General features: G+C 40.0%; 1 protein-coding gene and 1 long non-coding RNA gene across 2 annotated transcripts in view; one reads left to right on the top strand and one right to left on the bottom strand.

Moving 5' to 3' along the window:
• Nucleotides 1-55: 55 nt before the first annotated feature.
• ARG2 (arginase 2) overlaps nucleotides 56-19,742 on the top strand; it is a 46,905-nt gene continuing 27,218 nt past the window's right edge. Inside the window, exon 1 of the mRNA XM_072963270.1 lies at nucleotides 56-177. The gene's annotated coding sequence lies outside the window, so the exon portion shown is untranslated. The remainder of the gene's footprint in view (nucleotides 178-19,742) is intronic.
• LOC140696958 (uncharacterized) lies at nucleotides 15,979-17,953 on the bottom strand. The gene is made up of 3 exons (XR_012073701.1): nucleotides 17,854-17,953; nucleotides 17,106-17,258; nucleotides 15,979-16,390 (listed from the first exon to the last, which is right to left on the bottom strand). It is a non-coding gene; the product is annotated as an uncharacterized lncRNA (long non-coding RNA).

A 19,742-nucleotide genomic window follows, 5' to 3' on the forward strand; every position in this document is an offset into this window, starting at 1 on the left:
CCGCGCGCAGCCGCAGTTCCGCGCCGACAACCGGGCCCGGGTTCTAGGGTTACCTGCTGCAGAGTGGTGGAGGGCCAACGCTTCAGCGGACAGATTAAAACCGCAATTAAATACGTTCTCTCGACAAACTGACTTCTATTTCTAAACCAGAGTACGCCCCAAGGGGACAGTCTGCAGGTATTTATTCCACTCATTCATTCATTCCGGTGCCAGGTAGTTTTAGGTGCTGAGGGTACAGAGGTGAACGATACTGACAACGTCCCTGCCTTCGAGTAGCTTCCTTCCTTTTAAGAGAAAGAATATGGAATAATTTCATAGTGCTGTTGGCAATAATATGACCTGCAGGGGTGGCTTGGTGACTTTCAATAGGGTAGTCAGCAAAGTCTGTCTGAGGAAAGACCCTGGAGCTGCAAGGAAAAGGAGCCAGACTGGTCTGGGGGAGTTGTGGAGGAGGAACTTGCTGGAAGCAGGACCAGGAAAGACAAAGCCCCTGAGGCTGGAACACGGTTGGTTTATTGGAGGGATCAAAACGTCGGAGACACACGGAGAAATGTAGTTGGAGGTTGGGGAGGTAGGTAGCGGTCTGATCCAGGAGGGCTTGTAGGGCCTGGTAAGGAGTTTGGATTTCACTGCCTAAGACTTCTCTCTCCCAAACCACTGCGTGGAGCATTGTGTAGACAGGCAAGTCCTGGCTGGGAGGTTAGCAAGAGGAGAAGATGCAGAAGGTATGGATAATAAAATTGCTAAATTCCTGAGTAATAGTGGCCTGTGGGTTCCCTGTTTTTACTTGAGATATGACTCAAGAGTGCCTGTGTGGCCCCGTTAAAAGAGTTATGGTGCCTTAGCTCGGAGGCAGCATCATGTATGGAAGAATTAATCCTTTTGTGTATAAAGATAAATGGCATAAAAGTCTCAACAGCTTTGTCTCCTAATGAAAGTCAGTTTCAGTTCCTCCATCTTCAAACAGGATTTTATTTACCTTTTTTTCCCCAAAGGATTTTCATCAAGCATTGTTTTGTTTTTCCGATTTTGTTTCTGTACCCTGAATCTTACCAAGCAATACACACCTCTTTTTCTTGTGACTATCATGTGATGTCTTCTATAATTATAAAAGTGATGTTTGCTTATTGTGGAAAATTTGAAAAATATAGAAAAAAAATTTTAAACCATCCATATTTCAACCATTTAGAGATAAACATGGTTGATAGTTCTGATTATGAATGTAGGCTACAAACCAATTAGCATTGGCAGTACTTGTGATTATTGTCACCGATAGAAACCACAGATATTTTCACTTCACAGTAATTCTTATCTCAAAAAGTCATTTCCATTCATCACTACTTCAAAATTGCAGTAATTATTAGACCAACTACTAGATGTTGTTATTTAATGTGTCAACAGGGACACATATTACCATAAGACATTTAAAAATTATTCTGGTAACTACATTTTAATTCAGTTGGTTTTCTTTGAAATCCTATGTTTTTTATTCATTTTAAAACATCATGATAAGGAGTCCATTAGGTTTACCAGACTTACAGAGGGTCCGTGGCACACAAAAAAAGTTAAGAACCTATGCAGGCTCAGAAGTTTCACAACTATAGAGTCATAGATAGAAAAAAGACACCTAAATGTACTTAATTTTTTGAACAGTAAATTATTAGGGATAAATAGTATGGTGATATAATTCCAAAATCTTTATAACCACTTGGCTCTGTCAGATCACAGCATCATCTTAAATCTCTTATGCAGTTTGGGACCTCAGTAGAAATTGGAATCTATGTATTTGCTGTTTACTCAGATGCCACCTGGGATATGAAGTGACAAGTTCTCATGATTGTGACTGTGTAAAAACAGCAAGGAGTGATTTTTTTAGCTCTCGATGTTGGATTTCAAAGTATTCACAAGCCTCAAAAGTTCAGTAGAACACATAAGCAAGGAAGGGCAGGCTGATGAAAAGAACTTAGACTTAGCAATTGGCAAGTTTCTCTGAGGAGGTTTAATATCTTTTCTGCAAGGTCACTAAAGGGGGTCCCACAGCTAATTCTGTAGTGAATTCAGTTGTGGAGAAGCAGAGAGGAGGCATGAGAAACACATGTACTCTGTATTTGTCAAGCTAGACTAACTGCTATTAAAATAAAATGTCAGTGGCATAATACAATAAAGGTTTATTTATTGTCTGTCTACAGTTTCACTTAGGTGCTCCTGGTCAAATGACCTGTGATTTCTGACAAGTGGTGATTCAGAGACCCAGGCTCCTTCCATCTAGTGGCTTCACGATCCACTGGGGTCTCCTCAGGGTCCCCTCCATTGGAATCTCTGTATCTCTCCAACAAATGAGGGGCAAGAATGGAGAATCATACATGGGGGGGTTTTATGGCCAAGACTTCAACACACATCCCATTGGTCAGAACTCTTAAACATGGCTATCATGGCCAGTGGGGAAAGAAAAATGATTTGGTGAACAATTGGCCAGTCTTTGCTACACTTTCCAAAGGGTTCTGTCAACAAGAACCAGGCAATGTATTTGAGAGAATTGAGCATTGTGGTGGCAGTATACAGGATTAATCTGACGTACTTTTGATAAAATGGGTAGTATTTCAACTATTGAAGTTATTCTTGGAAACTGAGCATCCATGAATATGAATAGTAAGAAAAAAATCTAGCCAAAGAATTCAGTTAACTTTTTATCTATATGGCCCATGCTGGATTCTTAAAAATCTTCTATAGAGCCTTCGTTTAGTATTTGCTTACACTTATGGATTGAGTAGCTTTTCTAAGAATACTGTCTTATACTGTAGTTTTTATTCTATTTACTTTTTTATGATGCAGCATTAATGACTGTTGCTACTGTATTAACTAAGAGGAGGCCTCCTTCTATTTAGGACCACTTACCCACAGTGGAGAAAAGCTAGAGGCTCATATAAGTGAAAAGAAATTCTAGTAGGGTTTCTAAAAGAGAAATATTGCCAATTATACCTCAGTTTTTAAAAAGCCAACAAAAAATTCTAAAAACTTGTTGCAGTTTCATGAAATGAATCAGTAAAATAGCTTACTTTGCATAAAAATGATAGATAGAACACACTTCATCTTTTCTTGTTTAGAATTCCATTTTGACCTATCTACATAGTGTGAGTGTACCCCTTTGTACAACTTTTTAATGGTTGCTCTACGTATTACATTATACGTGAAACTGTTTTAGATAAAACTGAGTCTTCTGTGTTTCTCCTTTACTCTCACACTGCTGCCACACTCACAACACTTCAGGCACCAAATGTTGGGGGTGGGGCAGGGTCCCACATCAAGAGCAATAATTTTCTGTGACACCAGCTCAGAGTCCTACAATTTAACTCAGTTCTGACACTGCCTGGAAATAGCGTTAGATCCCACAAGTTAAGGGTTCGGTCCCATGAGACTGCTCCCCACTTGACTACAAATCAGAGGTTCCCATGACCTCCTCTCCCTTGTATTCAGTTATTTGCTAGAACAGCACACAGAACTCAGGGAAACATTTATGTGTACCAGTTTATTATATAATAAAGGATATGATAAAAGATACAGATGAACAGCCAGATGAAGAGATATAGAGGGTGAGGTATGGGACGGTCCTGAGTGCAAGAGCTTTTGTCCCCGTGGAGTTGCGGTACATCACCCTTCCAGTATGTGGAGGCTTCACCAATCTGGATGCTCTCCAAACCCTATACTTTTAGACTGTTTTTGGAGGCTTCATCATGTAGGCATGACCAATCATTACATCCATTTCCAGCCACTCTTCCCACTCTGAAAAATGGGGTGGGGGTGGGAGCTGAAAATCCCAAGCTCCTAATTATGGTTTGGTCTTTCTGGTGACCAGCCCTCATCCAGGAGTCACCTTATTAGCACAAAAGACACTGCTGTCCCCTAGGAAATCCCAAAGGGTTTTAGAAGCTGTGTGCCAGGAACCAGGGGCAGAGACCAACATATGTGTATTTTCTATTACCTCATAACCACTTATCATAGGCTACTGGTATCGGCATTTTACCAGTTCAAGTGAAGTGGAGAAAGCTCACCTCCCTTTACTCTTCCTCATTTATAATTGTCTTAATATTTCCTCTACATTCATTGAGACTCACATCAGATGGCAGCATCATTTTCACTTGAACCATCAAACACAATTGAGAAAACTTAAGAGGAGAAAGTCTATTGTGTTTACTCCTATTTTCGCTCTTTCCATTGTTCTTTCTTCCCTCTTGATGTTCCAAGATTCTTTTAGTGTTTTCTTTTTGCTCAGAGAACTTCCTTTACCCATTCCATTATGGTACGTCTCTTGGTGACATTCTCCTAGTTTTCCTTCATTTGAAAAATGTCTTGATATCCCCTCCATTCCTGGAAGATATTTTCACTGGATACAGAATTCTGGGTTGACAGTTTTCTGTCAGCACTTGGAAAATATTGTGCCACTTCCTTCTGGCCTCCATGGTTTCTGATGGGAAATCTGCCATTTGAGTTATTTGTCCCCTTTAGGTAAGTGTTGTTTCTTCACCACTGCTTTCAGGGTTTTTCCTTTGTCTTTAGTTTCCAGAAGTTTGATTATGATATATCTTAGCATGAATTTCTTTGGGTTAATTCTGTTTTGGGTTTGCTCACCTTCTCGAATCTGTAAGCTTGTGTCTTGCCAAATTTGGGAAATTTTCAGCCATTATTTCTTCACTTTTTTTTTTAACCTCTCCTTCTGATCAAATGGCACGATTGTTAGATTTTTGTTGTTGTTGTTATAGTCCCTCTAAAGCTCTGTTCATTTTTTTTCCAGACTTTTCTCTCTCTGTTGGTCAGATTGGGTGATTTCTATTCTATCTTCCAGTTCACTGATTCTTTCCTGTGTCTTCTCCATTTTGCTATTAAGCCCATACATTGAGATTTTAATTTTAGTTATTATATTTTTTAGTTCTAAAATTTCCATTTAGGTCTTCTTGATATTTTCTATTCTTTACTGAGACCCAATTTTTTCATTTGTTTGAAATGTGTTTGTAATTGCTTGTTGAAACATTTTTATGGTAGCTGCTTAAAATCCTTGTCAAATAATCCTAACTATGTCATCTTGGTATTGGCATCTTTTGATTGTCTATTTTCATTCAAGCTGAGATTTTTCTGATGAAAGATTTTTTTACTGAAACCTGAGCACTTTTAATATTATGAGATTTTTGGATCTTATTTAAATCTTCTATTCTAGCAGACCTCCTGACATTGCTCCAGCAGAGGAAGAAGGGTACTACCACATTACTAGGAAGAGGCAGAAATCCAAGTTCCCCACTTGGCTTCCATTGACACCTGGTGGGAGGTGTTCCTTGTAGCTTGTGGGTGGCCATGAAAGGCTGCCCACATGTTCTCCACTGACACCACAGGATGGCACTAGGGGAAGCTATTACCACTCAACAGGGATAAAATCCCCTCCTTCCTCAGCCTTCTCTAACATCACCCCGGCATCAGGGTGGAGCTCCTCTTTACAGGTGGACGTCTATGTTCCCTTTTGTGTTGGCCTTTGTGACAGGGGTGATGTGGCTGCAGTTTTTTCTGTAGTGTTTAGCTGGGGTAAAGTAGGTATCATCTAAAAGTTTTTGTATTCTTAGGCTGCTCTTGACTTTGTCTTTTGGCTAGAGAGAGCAGGTTTCTGTAGGGTGTTTCCCCAATTGCCATCTTCTCCAGCACACAGTCTGTGATAGAGGAGGCAAAAAGAAAACCCAGGGAGTGCATCACTGTGCCCTTCCAGGGTCCCTGACCCAGGCAGCCTCCTTCTCTCCACCTTTCAGAGTCTTCTTTTGTTGGTTTTATATAAAATGTCCAAGGATTTTAGCTGTTCTTAGTGGGAAGGATGGAGAATGGTATGTGTCTACCTCATCTTTCAGAAGCAGGATTTTCCTTATCTGTCCATTTAGAACAGTGTTTTATTGAGGTGTTATCATCCATGCAGTAAAATGCAGTCTATGCCTTACCTTTTTTTTATTCTTATTTTTTATTGAAGTGTAGTCAATATACAGTTTTAGTTTCAGGTGTATATGCCTAACCTTTTCATACTCTTAGTGATATCTTTTGATGAACAGAGTCTAATTTTAATGAAGTCTAATTTATCAGTTTTTTATGGTTAATGCTGTTTTATGTTCTACTTAAGAAACTATGCCTGTCTCAAGTTCATGAAAATATTCCGTTACTTTTTTTCCTTAGAAGCTCTATTGTTTTACCTTTCATACTTAGGCCTATGATCCATTTTGAATTACTTTTTGTTTCATATGAGGTAAGGGTCAAGGCTCTTTTTTTTTCTCTCCTGAAACATTTGTTGAAAAGACCATCCTTTCCCCACGGATTGCAATGGTGCCTTTGTTGTAAATCAAGTGACTACATTTGCATCGGTCTGTTTGCAGACTGTTATGTTCTGTTGTTCTTGTTTGTCTTTCCTTGTGCCAACATCAACCTGTCTCCTTACCTTACAGTAGGTTTTGGTTTCTCATAGTGTTAAGCCTTCCAACTTTCTTCTTTTACTTCAAGATTTTGTTAGCTATTCTGAATTCGTTTATTTTCACCAAAAGTTCCTCTTGGATTGCACTGAATCTATCAATCAATTTAGGGAGAATTGACTTTTTTTTTTAATTGAGGTAAAGTTGATTTACAGTATATGTTTTGGGGTACAACATAGTGATTCATAATTTTTAAAGATTATATTCCATTTATAGTTTATTATAGAGTATTGGCTATATTCCCCGTGCTGTGCAATATATCCTTGTAGCTTATTTATTTTAGACATCTTAATTATGTTGTCTTCCTACCCATGAACCTGGTATAGCTCTCCATTTATTTAGGTCTTCTCTGAGCAATCTTTTGCAGTTGTCTTGTACATCATTAGCCTTATTTCTAGGTTTTTGATGTTTTTTGATACTTTTATAAATAATATATATATATCTTTAACATTGTATTACCTGTCCATTTTTTTTTTTAATGGAGGTAGTGGAAATTGAAGCCAGGACCTCATGCATGCTAAGCATACACTCTACTACTAAGCTATTACCCTCTCCCCACCTGTCCTTTTAATAAGATATGTTTATTATTTTCCCAACATCAAATTGAAATTTTATCAAAGAAAATACGTCCATAATCGTGTCACCTAAACAAATCTTCATTTCCCAAGCATTTGCATCCTTTTGTTTTAATGTTTTTATTGTTGAAAAGTTGATATAGAAAATTTGTAAACGAGAGAAGAAAATTACACAAATCGTAAAGACTTTTCAGTTTTACGTATTATTTTCCCATCACTCTCTTGTTTTTGCACTTTTAAAAATTACTGTAGTGATAGTATACATACCATTTTGTATTGTTGAAGTATAAACTGAGGCATTTAAAAAATTTTAAGAGTTTATTTGAGGAAAAAATTCAGCTCCCAAATAGGGCAGCACCAAACCAGAAGTGGGTAGGAGCCCAGTCCAGGAGCTAGGGGAAAGACTTTTATAGAGAAAAGGTGGAAGCAAAGCGAGGAAATCCTTTGACTGGGTATAGTTTAAGGTTGCAGTATTTGGAAAGCCTGGTTGGCCATTTGTGATTGGTTGTCCTTAGGCTTAGATTTCCTAACCTTGAGGGCATTTATAGGTTTTTGTCTGCTTATGTAGGCAGCTAAGTTACAGGAATTACCTCAGCATAATGGCCCCCCTGCCTAATTACTTTAACAGTAATTAAAAATTAATGTTTTGACAAACATTTTCTATATTTCTATAGATTTTATAAATATATTGAAAATAGCTACATAGTGTTCCAGCCTGTTAATCTACCGTAATTTACTTCATATTACCCTGTTGTTTTCCTACCCAAAAAAGGTAAGAATGACAGTGCAAAAAACACAACTGGAGAAGAAAGGAAAAATAGACACACAGAAATAGAAGGAACCTACAGAAACAGATATAGCATATAGAAAACCAAAGTTCTTTCTTGGAGTCATAACCCCACCTTGTGGCATTTTAGGATAGTAAAGCTTAATGTTTTCAATTTAAATCAAAGAACATACCTGGCTTTTTTATGTGGAAGGTTTCTCTCCCCTTGTAACATCAAGATACTTGATATCCTTGTACACTGAAGGTTTTTAAATGGAAAACCAAACGTGGGAAAGTTTAGTTAAACCATGGATCTAGTTTGACGGACACAGGTTTGAGAGACAGGTTCAGTTAGACCATTACATTTTCAGCTTAATTTCAAGTGATCAGTAGCAATGGCTTCTTTAAGTGATTTCAATCAAGTCACAACTGTGTAGCCTAGGAAATAAGTTGCCTTTATGTGAAAATGATTCTGAAGATTTAAAAGGAAAAGTGAAAAAACCTTGGTTAAAGAAAGCCTTACTAGTTAACATGTGGTGGGTAGACCAGCAGTACGGGGTGTCACCTAGGCGCTTGTTAGAAATACAGGTTTGTGAGTCTCCCTGCAGACCTACAGGCTCAGAATCTGAGTCTAACAAGATCACAGGTGATTTGCTTGCACATTAAAACTTAAGAAGCATTGAGAGAGAGAACAATATTGGATCCTCTACCTTGACTACATACTAGAACCACGTAGGGATCTTTTACAACTCTGTTGCCTGGGTCCATCCCTGATAAGTAATGGGCAGTAGGGGAAGGAGGATGTGGAATTTTTTCCCCAGCGTTTTCAAAAAAGCTCCCTCGGTTATTTTTAATAGCTGCCAGGGTTGAAAACTGTCGGGAAAAAATATTTTCCTCTACCATTTTAGGTTCAAATAATTGGGGCTTACGTGTTAACTGACGATAGAGTAACAGGAGAAAAGGGAGTTGCTCAGTAATGAGTAACTCTCTGAATAGCCAGAGTAAAGCTACACACCAACCTAACAAAAGGGAAGAGGGTTAAGGCTTCATACTTCAAAGTATAGAAAGTTCTACTGGGCTTCTTGACACTAATAGGCTGCCGGTTCCCACCCCCCCTTTTTTTTTTAATTTTTAAAAATTTTTATTTATTTATTTTTTTAAACTTTTTTTATTGACTTATACTCATTTTACAATGTTGTGTCAAATTCCAGTGTAGAGCATAATTTTTCAGTTATACATGAACATATATATATATTCATTGTCACATTTTTTTTCCACAGTGAGCTACCACAAGATCTTGTATATATTTCCTTGTGTTGTACAGTATAATCTTGTTTATCTATTATGTATTTTGAAATCTCAGTCTGTCCCTTCCCACCCCCTGCCCCCTTGGCAACCACAAGTTTGTATTCTATGTCTATGAGTCTGTTTCTGTTTTGTATTTTTTTTTTTTTTTTTAGATTCCACATATGAGCGATCTCATACGGTATTTTTCTTTCTCCTTCTGGTTTAGTTCACTTAGAATGACATTCTCCAGGAACATCCATGTTGTTGCAAATGGCTTTATATTGTCGGTTTTTATGGCTAAATAGTATTCCATTGTATAAATATACCACATCTTCTTTATCCAGTCATCTGTTGATGGACATTTAGGCTGTTTCCATGTCTTGACTATTGTAAATAGTGCTACTGTGAACATTGGGGTGCAGTTGTCATTTTGAAGTAGGGTTCCTTCTCCCTAAAGTGGATCTCTTGTATGCAGCATATTGAAGGTTCTTGCTTTATTATCCAGTCTGCCACTCTGCATCTTTTGACTGGAGCATTTAGTCCATTAAATTTACAGTAATTAATTATAGATGTGTGTTTATTGCCATTTTGAACTTATTTTTGCAGTTGATTTGGTATTTCCTCTTTGTTCCTTTCTTCTTCCTTTTGTGGTTTGGTAATTTTCTTTTGTATTATCTTGGATTTTATTTAGTTTTTGTGACTCACTTGTAAGATTTTGGCTTGTTCTTATCCTTTTTTGTAAGTCTATTAACCCATTACTATAATTGTTTGTATTAAACAGATAGTAATATAATCTCAAACCCATCCTACAGAGAACAAAAACTTAAAAAAAAGAAAAAAAACCCTCTATATTTCCTTGCTTCCCTCTCCCACTCTTAATGATTTAGATGTCTTCTTTCACAATTTTGTGTTTATTCTATTTGTAATTCATGATAGATATCACCTTTCCAGTTATGAGTTTCTCATTTTTGTAGCATCCTGCTTCTTTTCTGTTTAGAGTAGACCTGCCAATGTTTCTTTTAGCATGGGTTTAGTGTTGCTAAAGTCTTTTAGTTTTTGCTTGTCTGTGAAATTCTTTGTCTCTCCTTCTATTCTAAAGGATAGCCTTGCTGGATAGAGTATCCTAGGCTGCATCTTTTTGTCATTCAGGTCTTTGAATATATCCTGCCACTCCCTTCTGGCCTGTAGTGTTTGTGTAATCAGCTGAGAGCCTTATGGGAGTTCCCTTGTCACTCACTCTTTGTTTTTCTCTTGCTGCCTTTAGGATCATTCCTTTATCCTTGACTCTGGCCATCTTGATTATGATATGTCTTGGTGTGGGTCTGTTTGGGTTCTTCCTGTTTGGGACCCTCTGAGCTTCCTGTATTTGGATATCTGATTCCTTTAGGTTTGGGAAGTTTTCAGTCATGATTTCTTCAAATATCTTTTCAATCCCCTTTGTTCTTTCTTCCCCTTCTGGAACCCCTATTATGTGTAGATTGGCCTGCTTTATATTATCCCATAGGTCCCTTATATTATTTTCATTGTTTTTTATTTGTTTTTCTCTCAGCTGTTCTGTTTGGGTGCTTTCTGTTGTCCTGTCTTCTAGGTCACTTGTATACCTGCTTTGTACAGCCTTTAGATCAGCTCTCATCTCAGCAAATGAGTTTACCAATTCTACTTGGCTCTTCTTTATAGCTTCAATTTCATTTTTGACATATTTTATATCTCTAAATACTATCTCTTTTAGTTCCTTCAGTACTTTGATCACTCCTTTTTTGAAATCTTGATCTAGTAGGCTGTTGATGTCTAGTTCATTGATTGTTCTTTCAGGGGATTTCTCTTACTCTTTTAATTGGGAGTGGTTCCTCTGCTTCTTCATATTGCTCATATCTCTCTGGCACTGTGGCTTAAGGAGTATCAGTTATCTATTTTGGTCCTTAAGGAGTTTATTTATTTATCTATCTAAAGCCTATGCAGGAATAAAACTTTAAAAAAAAGAGAATTTTAAAAGAATGGAGAAAAAATGTTTGAAAATAGTGTATAATCAATAATAGAAGAGCAAGTTGGAGCAGAATAGCAACTGAGTTGAGACGTCTTTTAAAAACCTTTAAAAGAGGAAAAAATCAGAAAACAATATTTGAAACCTGTGTATAATCAGTAACAGGAGATTGACACCAAGAGAAATAAAAATGAAATGAGGTGGATTTTTAAAAATAATAAAAATAAAAATATTTTTTAAAAAGTTTAAAGGGATTAAAACTGGAGACATATATAATTGTTTAAAAAGTAAAAATTTTAAAGGTAATAGAAAATAGAACAGATTTTTAAAAATGATAAAACAATAGAGAATTTTAAAAGAAGGGAGAAAAAAAGGTTTGAAAACTGTATAATCAATAATAGAAGAGCAATTTGAAGCAGAATAGCAATCAAGTTGAGACATCTTTTAAAAACCTTAAAAAAAGGAGAAAATATCAAAAAACAATATTTGAAACCTGTGTATAATCAATAACAGGAGATCAAAACCAAGAGAATTAAAAATGAAATGAGAGAGATTTTTTCAAAATAATAATAGTAAAAAGATTTTAAAAGAAAAATTTAAAGGGATTAAAACTGTAGACATATACAATTGTTTAAAAAGTAAAAATTTAAAAGGTAATAGAAAATAGAACAGATATAAAAAAGATTTTTTAAAAAAAGTGTTCTCCTGAAGACTGTGCCCTCTTAATGATTTTATCGAGAAGTCTTTGTCTTTGCTCTGTTTCGCGAACTCAGCTTGCTGTTTTCCAGAGGCCCTCCGTTGCCGCCCTTGTCTGTGCTGCTCCCAGTGCCTGTCAGCAAGCAGATCACGCCCCCTCCCAACACTGCAGTCAGGTGCTGCTCTCCTTCTTGGTGGGCAGGAATGTCACTCCCCCTCCTGATGCCGCAGTCAGATGCTGCGCTGGGGCAAAGTAGGCGGGCGGATCGCACCCCATCCAGCACCGTGGTCAGGTGCTGCGTTCCTGCCAAGAAGGCTGGTGGCCACCTGCCCTCTCCCGGCGCCGGTTACTCCGCTGCTCTGTGCAGCTACCCGCTCCGCCTCGGGTTGGCGCTCCGAAGGTGGGCTCAGAGAAGATTGTGAAACAGCCCTGCCCCAGCTCCTTGCTTGTCTTGGTGGTTCAAGTTCTCTGAGGTACCAGGGCAGAAAGATCCTATCTGCCTCAGGCTGTAAACAAGTCTCAGTCCTGCCCAGCAGGTTGCAGAGCCACCAGGTGCGGATTCAGGTCTAGGCCCTGCCCCCGCCCAGGCACTGTGCACAGGATATGGCAGCTGTGGCTGAGCCCCGCCTCTCTTCTAGGGAGAAGCGCCAGTAATGGCGCTGTGGGTCTGAGGAGACAAAGGCTATGGCACCCCTCCCCCCAGGGCACACCAGCCGTGTTGCTTTGCTTTTTTTCCGTAATTTTTGGGGGGCTCAGGTTGTTCGGCTCCGTATCCCCTCCCAGCCACGGCGCAGCACCCTGCATTCCCCCGGGGCTGCCTCAGTGCAGCCGCCCCAGTCCTCCGCCCGGCTCAGGCCGCCTGCCCCTGCCCCAGCTGCTGGCTCGCGCCTCGGGCTGGGTGTTGCGGGGACCTCTTGTGCTGGTTTAACTTAGTTCTGTCAGACAAGGGCTGCTCCATACAGATCTGAGCCTCGGAGGCTCCGCTCCGTCCCGCTGGCCTCTCCATTGGAGAGGGGGAGGTTCAGCAAACGAGCGCCAGTCCTCTTTTGCCGCTCCCTCCCTGCGGGACCGGTCCCGCACTGTTTTGGTTTTTCTTCTTTCTTTTTTCCTTTTCTCCTACCAGATTCGTGGCGTCTTTGTCTTTTGAAGAGGGTGATGTTCTGTTGGAGTTCAGTAGGTGCTCTGGTTGGCTGAGTGGGTCCATGGATGTGAGTTTCGGTGTATTTGTGGGAGAGGGTGAGCTACCAGCTTCCTTCTACTCCGCCATCTTGGTCACCTCCCCCTGGTTCCCTTTTTCATCTTAAAGGTCAGTTATTTCCCAATCAGGAAACTCCCTCAATGGTGTGGGGGTGGGGGTAAGTCAATGGCTGCTGTATTTTGAGGAGACTATGCTTAAATTTTTTTTTAATGTTACTTTTACAGCTGCTGATCAGATCTTTTTAGTTTAAAGTAATTTTCATACTGCTTTGGTGGGCCATTTATCCCTTTGGAACTCTAGTACCACCATTCTGTTCTCTGTATTATATATATTACTCTAGTACCACCATTCTCCTCCTCACCCAGGCTTAAAATCTCTCCTGTTTCCCTCCCTAATGTGTAGCTAAGTACCATCTATTCTGGCTGTGCAGGACTTTTGTAACTTTTGTACTTCCTGGAATAGAACCCCCACCTGATGTCCTCTGCTTGCCTCTTATCTGTAGAAAACTTTAGTCTCCTAGGCTTCCCCAAATTACAAAGAGTATATTTAATCAGAAGAGTGAGATAATACAGAAAGAAAGGAAAACCGTTAAGCAAGACAAAATAATAGTAGTTTATCCATTAAACTAATTCAGGGACATTATTTCCTCCTCAAGTGCTAAAGATAATATTCTGAGCCATATCCTTTAAGCTGTTCTGCAGATACCGAAACCCCCACCAGGTAGAAGTTAACTGTACGCTGCCCACAAGCATGTGGACCCCAGACTGGCTGGAATCAAGAAGGTTAACTGGAAGTCGACTCCCAGTTACCTCACAACCAGCCAATCAGAAGAACATCCATGAGCCCATCACACACCCCACAACCCTCCTTCTTCACCTTGTCTTTAAAAACCTTTCCCTGAAAGCTTTGGGGAGTTTAGTTCCAGTCTTTTAAGCACTAGCTACTTGGACTCCTTGCTTGGCACCCTACAGTAAACGCTGCACTTTCCTTCACCACAACTTGGTGTCAGTAGATTGGCTTTACTCTGCATGGGCGAGTAAACCCAAGTTTGATTCAGTAATGTTTTAACATGTCCCTCATATCCTTGACTGCACTAGTTAACGAAGTTCTCCCCCATACATACACTCTACCACATGACCTTATTATATTTATCGTGCATATTTTATTTATCACACGTGTCAGTACCTACAGTTCTCTCCAGGGGAGCTCGGTCTCTGTTTACCACTGTCTTCCCAGATCCTAGAACAACTGTCTTACAAATAGTGGGCACTCAAATATTTAACTCTCTCCCTGCACTTCCATCACTCAAATTCTTGATGCCCCTTAGCTGAAATCACTCTTTTCACCATTCCCCAAACAACCTAGATTCCTCCTGGAAAATCCTTAAGGCTCAGCTTGAATGCCAATTCCATGAAATCTTCCCTGTCCCATATAAAAGCAATAATTCCATCCTCAGAACTTTCATAGCTTAAAGAGATATGACTTCTTTTAAAATTCACATATGCCATTTGATTCCTGTTCATTCAATACACATTTATTGAACATCCCTCATGTATCAGGCACTGTGTTAAAAGATAGTAAGACACCATTCAGGCTCTTAAAGGAGTTTCTCTCCAGGAGAAAGAGATAATCCTTTAAATAGGCAATTATAAATCAGAGGATTAAGTGAACCATGGGAGGGATAATTAACACCCTAGATCTGACTTGGTTTTGGATTCTGCTTTTGATCAATTACTTTGTGACCTTAAGCACAGATGACTTATCTTTACCAACTCTTGGTTACCATATCTTAAATAAAGATAATAACAATGTCTACCTCACTGCCTCGTGATGAGAATTTAAATAACACTTGTGAGTGTTGAGCAGATATCTAGTATATAGTAATCATTCAATAGTATTAGTAAGTACTATTATGTGTAACTCAGCTTTGCAGGGTCTGGAAAAGCTTCCCTGAAGAAGGGTCTTCCAAATAGAAACCTGAAGAATGAGAAGAAATTAAGTAAGGGAAGGGAGAAAGGGAGAAAGAAGAAAAGTCCCAAGTAGAAAGCACAGGAAGGTGCAAAGGGCTCGAAGCTTGTTTTCAGTTTGGAACCTGAACAAAGGACAAAGTGTTCTGGTGTCCTTTGCAGCCTCAGCCTCTGCTGGCACTAAAACAGATTTCACATCTAAATTTCATTTGGCCCTTGATGGCCACCATTGGTCTGCTTTCACTTCTCCATTAATCACTGATCAAGGCCCGCTATAAAAACCCCTCTGTGTTGTGGTGGCGGGTGAGGGGAGTGATGAGTCAGTGAGAGGTTTAGGCACCTGCCTCCACACAAGGCTGCTGGTTGGGCAGGCATTGAAACCAGTCACTTACTATTACAGCCCTTTCTCTATTCCCCCCACTCGAGCCTTTTTGCTGAACCCAGGAATCCCCATTGCATGGTAAACAGACTCTGTTTTATCCTCCACAGAACTCATCTTTTGTTTCCTTACCTTAACCGTATCCTAGGGTTATGATGTTAATTCTCCCAGCCCCAGGATGGAAAAGCACGAAAGGGATCACATTTTCCCAACTCCCTAATGAAAATTCAGAACCATTAACCCTCTGCCTTTGTGTTAAAAATCCTTCCTCTGAAGTTCGTGCTCTTTAATGCTGCCCCTGAGACCTGGCCCCACCTACCAGTCTGACCCAAGTCGTCATGCCCCTCTTGCTGTGCACTTTTGGGCTCCACGGGCATTCTTGCTTTTCAGGTTTCAACTTAGGGCTTTGATCTTGCTGTTCATGTGAGCCTGGAAGCCTCTTCTCCCAGGACTTGTTATAGCAACTCCTTATCATTCAGGTCTTTGGCTCAAATGTCAGTTTGGGGAGGCCTCTCTCTGAAATAGCACATTGTGTCCCAATACCCTGCATTCTTTTCTCTATAGCATTTACTAAAGTCTGAAATTATTTATCTGCTTGATTGTTTTCCCCGCTAGAATATAAGCACTGGGAGTGATGAAATATTATCTGTCTTCATCTTTATTAACAGCACATAGAACAATGCTTTGCACATTAAATATTGACAATAAATGAATGAATAAATTTTCTAAATGAAAGAGAGGATCTAAACTTTAGAGTCTAAAGGTGTGATTAGTGAGCTCAGCCCTTTCATACGTAAAAGTAGAAATCCCAAAAGAAATCTTTGGGAATCTCCCTTTACCATGTCAGAGCCATAGACCAAGGACCATGAGTAAGGGCTTCAAAAGAATCTGGAAGGTTTGTTAATTATTTACCAAGCACTGTACTCAGGAGAGGATCAAACGATGTCAGGAAGAGTCACGGTTCATGCCTTTAAGAACTTGCAGTTTAGTTTTTTCTGAGTTCCCTTGGATTTGCAGTAAACAGTGGTGAGCTGGAACCTGCTTTTAGCCACCTACAAGACCCTATTGTTAAATTCAGGAATTTTGCAAGCCAGTTGTTAAACATAGTCATCATTAAAAATAAAATTATTTAAACTTACAAGTAAATTATATTAAAAACAAAGATAATACACACTCAAAACTTTATGCCTAGTTTACTATATCTTACTATTTTTTATGCTCTTGAGGTTATTTTTGTTGATTGTATATGTATGGTAGAAATCTTATATAATGAGCACCTTTTCCAGGTTCCATATTCAATGACATCACAATGATAGCTTGAAATAGTAGCGAAGGAGAGTGTTTACCTATGGGAATTACCCAACACTGTAATCAGGTCTTACCTCCTCACTACCCCCTACCCCCAACACACACTCCCAGCTACCTATCAAGGGACAGAGTGCCTATTGGCAGCCACTAAATTAAAGAGGTAGTCTCTCTAGGTATGGGCCTGAGGAAGGGTTCTAGAACTATGCTGTAGCAGAGTACTACAAATTTTAAAATAAATTTCTAAAACTTAACTCATGCTTTTATGTAATTTTAGAATATTATCTTTAATAACTTATTTTGAAAATAAAAGCAGGTCAGTTCTTTGAACTTTGGGTTAAAAATGAATTATAAACTATTTCAGACATATAAAAGTAGTAATTTAATTTTTTAAAGTATAACAGTAATATAACAATCTACTGTGCACTCTCCCGGTGTGCAGTAATGGAACTGGTAACTTACCTCTGAGTGAACTATAGGTGATGGAAAACCAGTTGAAAGTGACATGCAGGATTTATGTAGTACTTTCAATCTGTTGACTCACAGTAGGTGCTCAAGAGACAAGAGGTCTTTGTGTAGTCGGGGAAAGCCTGAGGGAATCTGTGTCAGTGTCAACTGCAGAATAATAAGGACAAAAAAGTTGGATGTGTTGATGAGCAAGAAAAAAGTACCAAGATAATTCCAAAGATCTGACCAAGCGTGACAGTATCAGTGACCATGAATCCCCGGCCACACCCCCCACTGCTCTCTACAGCCCCTATCCCTGGAGAGCTAGTTAAAGCCTAAGCTGCTGGTGCCCTATCCCTAGTTACTGAGCCAATAAGGTTGGGGATTGGGCCTAATAATTTGTGTTTCTGACAAGCATGCAAATATTGAGCTGCTGGTTTGGGACCACACTTTCCAAACCACTGCTTTACAGTAATACCCTGCTTATTTTGCTAATGCTTGAAAGACATCTCTTTGCTAAACCAGCAGTGGGAGACAGGTATAAAATTTATCCTCTAAAAGTAAACTGCCTTGTAATACTAAAATTCCTTGGAGACTTATGAAATATTTCGGAGAGCAGCATGAAAGTTGGTATCAGATAAAACATTCTCAGATGTTTATATAAAATTTTATTTTTGGAGAAGAGGCAAGATGGCGGAGTAGAAGGACGCTTGTAAGTCACCCTCTCCCACAAATACACCAAGATCCACATCTACAGACTCACTCAGCCAACCAGAGCACCTGCGGAACTCCGACAGAACATCGCCCTCTTCAAAAGATAAAGACGCCAAAAATCTGGACAATATACCCAGCATAAAGTAGAAGCAATTGAAAACAAACAAACAAACAAAAAGCTGCTGGACATGCAGGAATCTCTACAAAAGAGCTTCAGGATGCTTTGGAAACTCACAAGCCCCTTGAGACCACCTCAGAGAATTGAGTGACCTGATTGGGTGCCAGGCGCATCGAGGAGAGAGCCCTGTGCTGTGTTTTCCTGTCTCCAGCCCCTGCATCATTCTAGCCTGGGGGGCTGGGAACACCAGTGCTCTGGGATTTGTATCCATTTTCTGTAACTGGCTCTTGTCTGGCTTCCCCTTGGTCACACCTCATATTGTACCCCGGCTCCAATGACCATATCGAGGCCTTGTCCTCAGATTTCTCCTAAATTCTAGCTGGCTGTTGGGCTTGACCCTGTTCACCACCATTTTATAGCTTCCTCAAAAGTGCTGTCACTTCCTAGCAGTTTGGATCACTGTGCTTTTGATTCAGGAAAAAGGGGCCCCGAGAAGATGTTCGTGTCCCAGGTCCCAGGCGAGTCCCTAGGCTGCGCCCCTCCAAGTGAGGGTTTTGGCTTCGCACAGGAAAGAATTCAAGAACGAGTCATAGTGGAGGAGAGGTGCACATTCCATAGACTGAATGTAGGCCGTCTCAGGCATTTTCAACCACAGGGTCAGTTTTGGGGTTTGAGGGGTTTTGTCTGTCTACTTGCTCTCTGTCTGGGTCTGCGAAGCATCTTTGTTGAGAATATAGCACACGCTGTTTGCTTAGCAAACAAGATCTGATGATCATAATTGAGATTGGAGCTTTTTTCTGACTTCTTTGGAGAAAATGCCACTCCTAAATCAGGGCATTGTCATTTTTATTTCTTTTTAATCTGTCACCCTATAAAGAAAATACTCTGACTTGTGTTACACGATTAAAATGTTGTTAAGTCGTTTAATATATTGTTCCCAGATGGGACATGCGAAATAGGATGTTTGCCCACAAGTCCTCTTCCAAAGCTCAGCAAACAAGAGGGTAGGAAGGATCAACAGAGTCTGCCAATTCTCTGGATATATTTATTTAGTTCATCTGCTTGCAAAGTATTTCTACATCTTATTTTTTGTATATTATCCCAGGAAGAGATTAACAAATGAGTTACAAAATTACCACTTTATATACCAAGAAAGTGAGCATAGGTCAGTCACATGGTCTCCCAGGAAGGTCAGGGGCTGTGTTGAGCCCAGGGATTGGGACTCTGGTGTAGGTAGCAGAGTTGTGCATGGGTGTGTGATATATAATAGGAAATATATTTGGTCTTCATCCTGTTTCTAGCGCATAGCTCCTAAAACTCCTGGAATTTCCTAAATGATGAGAGCAATAACTGGCTTTTGTTATGTTAATCAGGTGACTTTTGGACCCCACCTGAGGATGAGGGCTGGCTGCCAGTGGAGCCAACCAACTAATTAGAGGGTTGGAACTTTCAGTCCTACCTCCCCACCCACCCACTAACCTCCCTGAAGAGGAGAGGAGCTGGAAGTTGAATCAGTTTCCAATGGCCCATGATTTAATCAACCATGCCTGTGTAATGAGGCCTCCGAAAGAGCAGAATTCTGAGCACACTGCGGTTGATGAACACAAGATAAACTCATCATCAAGGCTGGAAAACATTCTTACCTTCAGGAAGAGGAGCACAAAGGCCCTGGGGAGCGGCAGTCCTAGATGCACACTGTCAAGTTCATCTCCCTCAGGCCTGTCATTGACCCTAGCCCACTAAGCTCACTGGGCACTGCTCTCCTGAACACTTCTGTTGCCCCTCTGCCCCTGATGGCCACAGGGGAGGGGTGGGTAGAG

This window comes from Vicugna pacos, chromosome 6, assembly GCF_048564905.1.
Source record: "Vicugna pacos chromosome 6, VicPac4, whole genome shotgun sequence".
Lineage (NCBI taxonomy): Eukaryota > Metazoa > Chordata > Mammalia > Artiodactyla > Camelidae > Vicugna > Vicugna pacos.